This window comes from Galeopterus variegatus, unplaced genomic scaffold, assembly GCF_000696425.1.
Source record: "Galeopterus variegatus unplaced genomic scaffold, G_variegatus-3.0.2 Scaffold5725, whole genome shotgun sequence".
In the NCBI taxonomy this organism is placed as follows: domain Eukaryota; kingdom Metazoa; phylum Chordata; class Mammalia; order Dermoptera; family Cynocephalidae; genus Galeopterus; species Galeopterus variegatus.
Window position 1 is genome coordinate 64436 of NW_007731836.1, and position 8696 is coordinate 73131.

The following is an 8696-nucleotide window of genomic DNA, read 5'->3' on the forward strand; positions in this document are numbered from 1 at the left end:
TTTATTCCATATTCACTTAGGGTTATAGATATATCTGATGTTGTGTGTGGGGGGGTTTTTTTGTTTTTGTTGTCTCTCTTTTTCTATTTCTTTTACCATTATTTTACCTTTATCAATTATTTATTTATATTCCAATTTCTTCCTCTTCTAGCTTGAAAAGCATATACTTAACCTAAAAATTACAAATATTTAATATGTTAGAGTATAAGGTTGCAAATACATTTTACTTTCCTCTTAAAAACATAAAAGATTTAAAACATTAAGTAATTAGCCTTCTTCCATTTTTTATAGTATTTTATTATCATCACTATTATTGATAAAATATATGATAAAATATACCATTTTTACTATTTTAAAGTATGCAATTCAATGGCATTTAGAACATTCACAATGTTGTGCAATCATCAGCCTCCTTTCAATTTATGTTACTAAAGTTATTCATGAGAGTTTCATCATACTAATTCCATAAGGAGCTATAATCATGTTTAACACAGAAATGAGCAGTTACTTTAATCAAAAGAGGCACCTCTCTTCACCCTCATTTCTTCTTTCATCACAGACCTTTCACCTTCTTTCAACCTTGTTTGGCCTTGAGTATTACGTTAAGAAATTTATTTTCTGTATATGTGTATTTCCATTACATTTACTATTTTTGGCCTCAAATAATCTTATGCCACACTTTTTTTTTTCGTGATCTAGAAACTGTTTATTGGGCCATAAAACCCCTGCATAAATTTTTACAAAGTAGAAATACTAAAAACCATCTTCTGTGGTTCTTTCAAAAGGCAGTAACATCAGACAGTAACAATAACAAAAATGCAAAAACAACAACAACAAAAATCAACCCACGACCACAGTATCAAACCTGGAATTTAAAAACATTATCTTTCAAACTACAGAGGAAATAACTGAAATTGTAATATTAAGAAAATAACAATGATGAACACTTTACATATTCACGATCTATGACACAGTCTTTGCTTAACATACCAAAGAGGAAACTTTGCTCAGAGGAAACTTTTAGAGTCGTTAATACATACATACTAAATTTAAAGAGAATGAAAATAAGCAATTTTCAACTGAAGAATTTAGAAAAAACCGCAAATAATAAATTTACGAATTAGATAAAAGTTCCTCAAAACATTTCAAATTTTCAAAAAAGCATTTCTCTGAAAATCCAGAATACTGAATCATTTTTGAAAGGCATTAATGGGTTTATAGTATGTTATTTTTATAATGTTTGCAATATACACTACTTAGAAATTAAAAGTTTTTGTTTCATGAAAATATCCCAATTGCTACATTTACCTAAGGTAAATGAGTAAATCAATGTACTATGTTTACACACAGAACATTTGAATGTTTTAATTTTATAACAACAGACTTAATTCTTACCTTTTTGCTATTTGATTCTCAAGATGTTTAACTTTTTCTAATAATTCTTTCTCAACAACTTCTCTCTCCAGTTTAAATTCTTTCAGGGCAGTCTGAATAGCTTCACCCTTTCCACAATTAAGCTTCTGAATTAACTGTTTTCTGTCTTGTTCCAGGCTCATGACCAATTTCTCTTTGTCTTTCTCAAGGTTCTGGATTAATAGCTTCATATTTCTCTTCTTGTTGAGTGATTTTTTCATCTTTTTGTTTCTCAAGAGCACTTAATTCTGATTCCAATTTTTACTCTGCAGTTCAACTGCTTGCTCTTTTAGGGTTTTTTCTATTTCAAATGCTTGGTATTGTAAAGATGTCACTTTAACTCAGCTTTAAGCATGTTAGATTCTTCTTCATGCCTACTAATTAACTCTGAAATGCACTGATCCTTTTCAATTGTCATTAAAATTCTTAGCTCTGCCAAACCCACTTGATAGTTTTCATTGTTATCCTGAATCTCTTGGTTTAGTTTACTTATTTCTACTCTCAAATTTTCTGTGTCCTGTTCAATGAGAGATGTCAAGGCCTCCTTATGCTGGGCTCTGCTTTCTTCTAGCAAAATTTTTATTTCATCAGTTTCTGCTTCCTTCAATGCAAGTTCAACCTCTAACTTGCATCTCATGTCTGACAAATCAGAAATCTTGAGTTTTAATTCCTGTAGCTGTTGTTCTTTTTCATTGATAATTGTGGCATGAGATTCCTGTATCTGATCAATTCTTTGTTGATTTTCCTTTTTTAATTTCTCCAAAGAAACTTTGTGGTCTGTCATAACTTTCTCAAACTCCTGGTTATGCCTGACGTGCAGCATGTCCTCTAATTTCTTTAGATGACTTTGCTCTAAGCACTGAAGTTCTGCCCTCAATAACTCCATCTTCTCATCATTTTCAACATGGAGCTTTTTTAAGTCTTCTAACACCAACTCTCGTGACTGCTTCAATTCTTTAATTTCACAATTTTGAGTGTGCATTATATTTTCCATCTCTAACAACTTCTGATCCTTTTCATTCTGCAGACAGATGACAGCTTCTTTCTCATGTTTAACCAAAGCAAATTCATTATCTTTATTTTGTAAAACCTCCTCAAGGCATACTAAGTCCCCTTTCAATTTTTTAATTTTGTTTTCATTTTCTTCACTCTCCTTTATCAGTGCACCAAGTTTACTTTCATATTCATTTCTTAGACACTGTAGTTCTTTTTGATGCTTTTCTTTTAGTGTTATTTCCAGAGAACATTTTACTTTTTCAATAATGTTTCTTATTTCTACTGCTGTACATTTTAAAGAATTTGAGAAGTCACACTTTTCTTTTTGTACAAATGTCCTGAAGTGGCAAAGGTCTTCCTTGATGGTTTGTATGCTGAAGTGAGAGTCTTGGGCAACAACTCTACATTTTTCCAACTGGACATTCAAAGAAGCATGATCTCCAAAATCCTCTTTACCACATATATTTGTATCCTGCATGCGTCTACTGTCTATTGCATTGATAACTGATGAGTAAAGTGATTCCACCATCATTTCTGGACTTTGTGGATCACTTATAGGATTAGGAGATGATAAATTTTCTTCTATAACAAACTCATTCACAGCAGACATAAAATCTGATTCAGGACTTTCTGCTAATGAATCCAAGTCTAAAGAAACTTGGTGAATAGTTTGTTCTATGTTTGGGTGGGGGATAGTTTCAAAATCAAATGTATGTGCATCAATGCTATCTGGAGATAATTCTTCTAAGGGACATTCTGCAGGACATAAGGGATCCTGAATGGTGAGTGGAGGAGGAATTCTTGGTGAGGTAGTAGTTGTAATTCCTGTTGCACTTTCTGTCCTTGGTGAAGAAGCAGACTGTGGGGATGCCTTTTGTTCACTCAGTAGATCTGTAAGGGTCTGTGACATTTCATCCAAACTTTGTGCTGCTTTTACCAAATTATGTAAAGCGAGTACATGCTGGTGTAGAGGTTCAAAGTCACAAAGTAAAGGAACCCTGAGGAATGGCTGAACTTCTGAAGGACAAAATGCAGAAACTGTAGATCTTTTAATGAAATATCTGGAAGCTCACAGTGAAACTTTCGAGGCTTCTGAGTACAAAAGGAAGGGGGCCAGGAGTCCAGTCCCCTAAACAGACGATTTCTTAAAAAAGATTTCCTAAATAATTTCCCAAAGGATTCCCTTTTTGACTTTTCTGCTTCATATAATTGTTTTCCATCTTTGACTAAAGCACCAGCCCACTCCCTGTAGTGTTTTAGGAGAACATTTTTCTCCTTACAACCTCAACAACAGCTAAGCAATACATCTGAGGAACTGTACTAAGAGCTTCAACAATTTTCACTCTTTCTAACAGCTCTATAACAAGGCAGAGCAAAGCTTGCAATTTCTCTCCATCTTGATCAGCATGAAGCATTACAAAGCAACACCACTTCAGTCTGACATGTAGATTATTAGCTAGCTCTTGTTTGGCAGTGGTACACTTCTGTTTAATATCCAACAATTTTCTATGATTTTGCAACATAATCATCAACTGATTTGCATGACTCAGGCACAAATCAGGTAATACAGATGCATCCTTCAAGTTTTCAGCTATCATCTGATTAGCTAAAAATCCCTGAGCAAGCTCTTTCTGTTCATTCAGCAGCTGGCCACAGCTAGCTATCATCTGGTCCAGGGCGTATAGGCGATCTTCAAGCCCTTTAATGGCTTTCATATTCTGATTATCAAGTTTGACAATAGTTTGACGGCATTCTGCTATAAATGGTCGAATAATCCGTGGGTCAATCCTGCTCATAGAATCAAAGCACTTTCTAACCAAAGATTCCACGTCATTAGGTCTATCTTGAACATTTATCCAGTCTAACAAAGAAACATTGAAAAAGGGCAGATCGTCGTCCTTNCTCAACAACTTCTCTCTCCAGTTTAAATTCTTTCAGGGCAGTCTGAATAGCTTCACCCTTTCCACAATTAAGCTTCTGAATTAACTGTTTTCTGTCTTGTTCCAGGCTCATGACCAATTTCTCTTTGTCTTTCTCAAGGTTCTGGATTAATAGCTTCATATTTCTCTTCTTGTTGAGTGATTTTTTCATCTTTTTGTTTCTCAAGAGCACTTAATTCTGATTCCAATTTTTACTCTGCAGTTCAACTGCTTGCTCTTTTAGGGTTTTTTCTATTTCAAATGCTTGGTATTGTAAAGATGTCACTTTAACTCAGCTTTAAGCATGTTAGATTCTTCTTCATGCCTACTAATTAACTCTGAAATGCACTGATCCTTTTCAATTGTCATTAAAATTCTTAGCTCTGCCAAACCCACTTGATAGTTTTCATTGTTATCCTGAATCTCTTGGTTTAGTTTACTTATTTCTACTCTCAAATTTTCTGTGTCCTGTTCAATGAGAGATGTCAAGGCCTCCTTATGCTGGGCTCTGCTTTCTTCTAGCAAAATTTTTATTTCATCAGTTTCTGCTTCCTTCAATGCAAGTTCAACCTCTAACTTGCATCTCATGTCTGACAAATCAGAAATCTTGAGTTTTAATTCCTGTAGCTGTTGTTCTTTTTCATTGATAATTGTGGCATGAGATTCCTGTATTTGATCAATTCTTTGTTGATTTTCCTTTTTTAATTTCTCCAAAGAAACTTTGTGGTCTGTCATAACTTTCTCAAACTCCTGGTTATGCCTGACGTGCAGCATGTCCTCTAATTTCTTTAGATGACTTTGCTCTAAGCACTGAAGTTCTGCCCTCAATAACTCCATCTTCTCATCATTTTCAACATGGAGCTTTTTTAAGTCTTCTAACACCAACTCTCGTGACTGCTTCAATTCTTTAATTTCACAATTTTGAGTGTGCATTATATTTTCCATCTCTAACAACTTCTGATCCTTTTCATTCTGCAGACAGATGACAGCTTCTTTCTCATGTTTAACCAAAGCAAATTCATTATCTTTATTTTGTAAAACCTCCTCAAGGCATACTAAGTCCCCTTTCAATTTTTTAATTTTGTTTTCATTTTCTTCACTCTCCTTTATCAGTGCACCAAGTTTACTTTCATATTCATTTCTTAGACACTGTAGTTCTTTTTGATGTTTTTCTTTTAGTGTTATTTAAAGAGAACATTTTACTTTTTCAATAATGTTTCTCGGGCCGGCCCGGTGGCACACTGCTACAGTGCGCCGCTTGGGAGTGCGGCGGCGCTCCCGCCGAGGGTTCAGATCCCACATACAGACCGGTTCCTGCTCACTGGCTGAGCGAGGTGTGGGCGCAACACCGAGGGTTGTGATCCCGTTGCCAGTCCCGGCCCGGTACGGGTGCGACACTGAGGGTTGCGATCCGTTGCCGGACACGAAAAAAGACAAAAAGGAAAAAAATAATAATAATAATGTTTCTTATTTCTACTGCTGTACATTTTAAGGAATTTGAGAAGTCACATTTTTCTTTTTGTACAAATGTCCTGAAGTGGCAAAGGTCTTCCTTGATGGTTTATATGCTGAAGTGAGAGTCTTGGGCAACAACTCTACATTTTTCCAACTGGACATTCAAAGAAGCATGATCTCCAAAATCCTCTTTACCACATATATTTGTATCCTGCATGCGTCTACTGTCTATTGCATTGATAACTGATGAGTAAAGTGATTCCACCATCATTTCTGGACTTTGTGGATCACTTATAGGATTAGGAGATGATAAATTTTCTTCTATAACAAACTCATTCACAGCAGACATAAAATCTGATTCAGGACTTTCTGCTAATGAATCCAAGTCTAAAGAAACTTGGTGAATAGTTTGTTCTATGTTTGGGTGGGGGATAGTTTCAAAATCAAATGTATGTGCATCAATGCTATCTGGAGATAATTCTTCTAAGGGACATTCTGCAGGACATAAGGGATCCTGAATGGTGAGTGGAGGAGGAATTCTTGGTGAGGTAGTAGTTGTAATTCCTGTTGCACTTTCTGTCCTTGGTGAAGAAGCAGACTGTGGGGATGCCTTTTGTTCACTCAGTAGATCTGTAAGGGTCTGTGACATTTCATCCAAACTTTGTGCTGCTTTTACCAAATTATGTAAAGCGAGTACATGCTGGTGTAGAGGTTCAAAGTCACAAAGTAAAGGAACCCTGAGGAATGGCTGAACTTCTGAAGGACAAAATGCAGAAACTGTAGATCTTTTAATGAAATATCTGGAAGCTCACAGTGAAACTTTCGAGGCTTCTGAGTACAAAAGGAAGGGGGCCAGGAGTCCAGTCCCCTAAACAGACGATTTCTTAAAAAAGATTTCCTAAATAATTTCCCAAAGGATTCCCTTTTTGACTTTTCTGCTTCATATAATTGTTTTCCATCTTTGACTAAAGCACCAGCCCACTCCCTGTAGTGTTTTAGGAGAACATTTTTCTCCTTACAACCTCAACAACAGCTAAGCAATACATCTGAGGAACTGTACTAAGAGCTTCAACAATTTTCACTCTTTCTAACAGCTCTATAACAAGGCAGAGCAAAGCTTGCAATTTCTCTCCATCTTGATCAGCATGAAGCATTACAAAGCAACACCACTTCAGTCTGACATGTAGATTATTAGCTAGCTCTTGTTTGGCAGTGGTACACTTCTGTTTAATATCCAACAATTTTCTATGATTTTGCAACATAATCATCAACTGATTTGCATGACTCAGGCACAAATCAGGTAATACAGATGCATCCTTCAAGTTTTCAGCTATCATCTGATTAGCTAAAAATCCCTGAGCAAGCTCTTTCTGTTCATTCAGCAGCTGGCCACAGCTAGCTATCATCTGGTCCAGGGCGTATAGGCGATCTTCAAGCCCTTTAATGGCTTTCATATTCTGATTATCAAGTTTGACAATAGTTTGACGGCATTCTGCTATAAATGGTCGAATAATCCGTGGGTCAATCCTGCTCATAGAATCAAAGCACTTTCTAACCAAAGATTCCACGTCATTAGGTCTATCTTGAACATTTATCCAGTCTAACAAAGAAACATTGAAAAAGGGCAGATCGTCGTCCTTAGGGTCTGCTGAAGTCTCATCGTGCTGGACAGTACTCTGACAAGACTCCCTAACTTCTTTTCTACTTTCAGCATCTGTAGCATCTGGGGCTACATGTTCCACTGACTTGTGAAATGAGGTTAACAAGGATTTGTTAGTTGTTGTAGGCATATCAGGAGAGAGCACCAGTTCAGTGGATCTTTTCGTCTCAGCCTTATCTGCTTCATGTTCAGGTAAAGAATCCAGTCTTCCCAAACATTCCCTGTAACTATGTCTGGTTAGACACTCCAACAGTGGAATCTTGGCCATTACAGAAACTGCAGTTCCTAAATGAGTAAGTTTTAACTTGATGTCTTCTATGGATTGCAGATAATTTGAATAAATACTTTCAAACTTGAAAAGTAGCTTTTGGTATGAATTTGAACAGTCTTCCAGATTGGTCATGATTGCAGCCCAGCCTTGGTGCTGAAGATGTTCATCATGGACAAGACCTTCACAAAAAGAACAAAGTTTCTTGGCAACTTCATACATTTCCACTGCAAGTTGTGTCTTTGAAGCGACAGTGTGAAAAACTGCAGGCATCATAAGAGATTCTTCAACTTTTATTTCCATGTCAGTTTCTGTTGAAAATGTAGTTTTAGGAATAGCAGGTGGGCGATCACATAAGATTATTTCTTTGTTAAAAAGAAAAATTGGATTTGTGTCCGTCCCAGCACTGTAGGTGCATACTCTTTGATCTGCAGCCATGCATTCTCCTCCATTGACCACCAGCACCTGGTGCTGAATAGCAATCTTGTAATTGCTTTGAATGGCATGCTTCAGATCTGCCACAGTTTGCACTGTAAGTTCAGTGTCAAATGTTACAGTAGTTCCAGTGTTGACCAGAAATACATATAACTTCATGATGATTTCTCTGGATGCTGTGAGCTTATACCTCACCCTCTGATATGGTTACGTCAGGCACTGTGAAAAGGACTACCACTTTTCTTTGAAAGCAGATTAAGACTGGCTTATGTTTGCTTTGCTTGATATTGGCAACTGAATGGCATAAATGGTTAAACTCATAGACCTAGAAAAGAAAAATTTCTGAATTATTAGAGAAAAACAATTCAATATATAACAACATATGGTTATTGTTCTTCTTCCTTTCAAAATCACCATTTTTAAGAGTAGTCTCTACTCAGTCTTTTTTCCTACTTGCACATTCATAGAAACCACAATCATATGACTTCAACATACACCACTCCATTAAAAGACATCAAACAAAAGTCAGCAGTGAGGGGCTGGCTGGTTA

General features: G+C 36.2%; 2 pseudogenes; both read right to left on the reverse strand.

The window, feature by feature from the left end:
- Positions 1-1391: 1391 nt before the first annotated feature.
- On the reverse strand, positions 1392-4310 carry LOC103605308 (annotated as a pseudogene).
- A 1-nt stretch (position 4311) lies between these two features.
- LOC103605310 lies at positions 4312-8360 on the reverse strand (annotated as a pseudogene).
- Between the last annotated feature and the right edge of the window lie 336 nt (positions 8361-8696).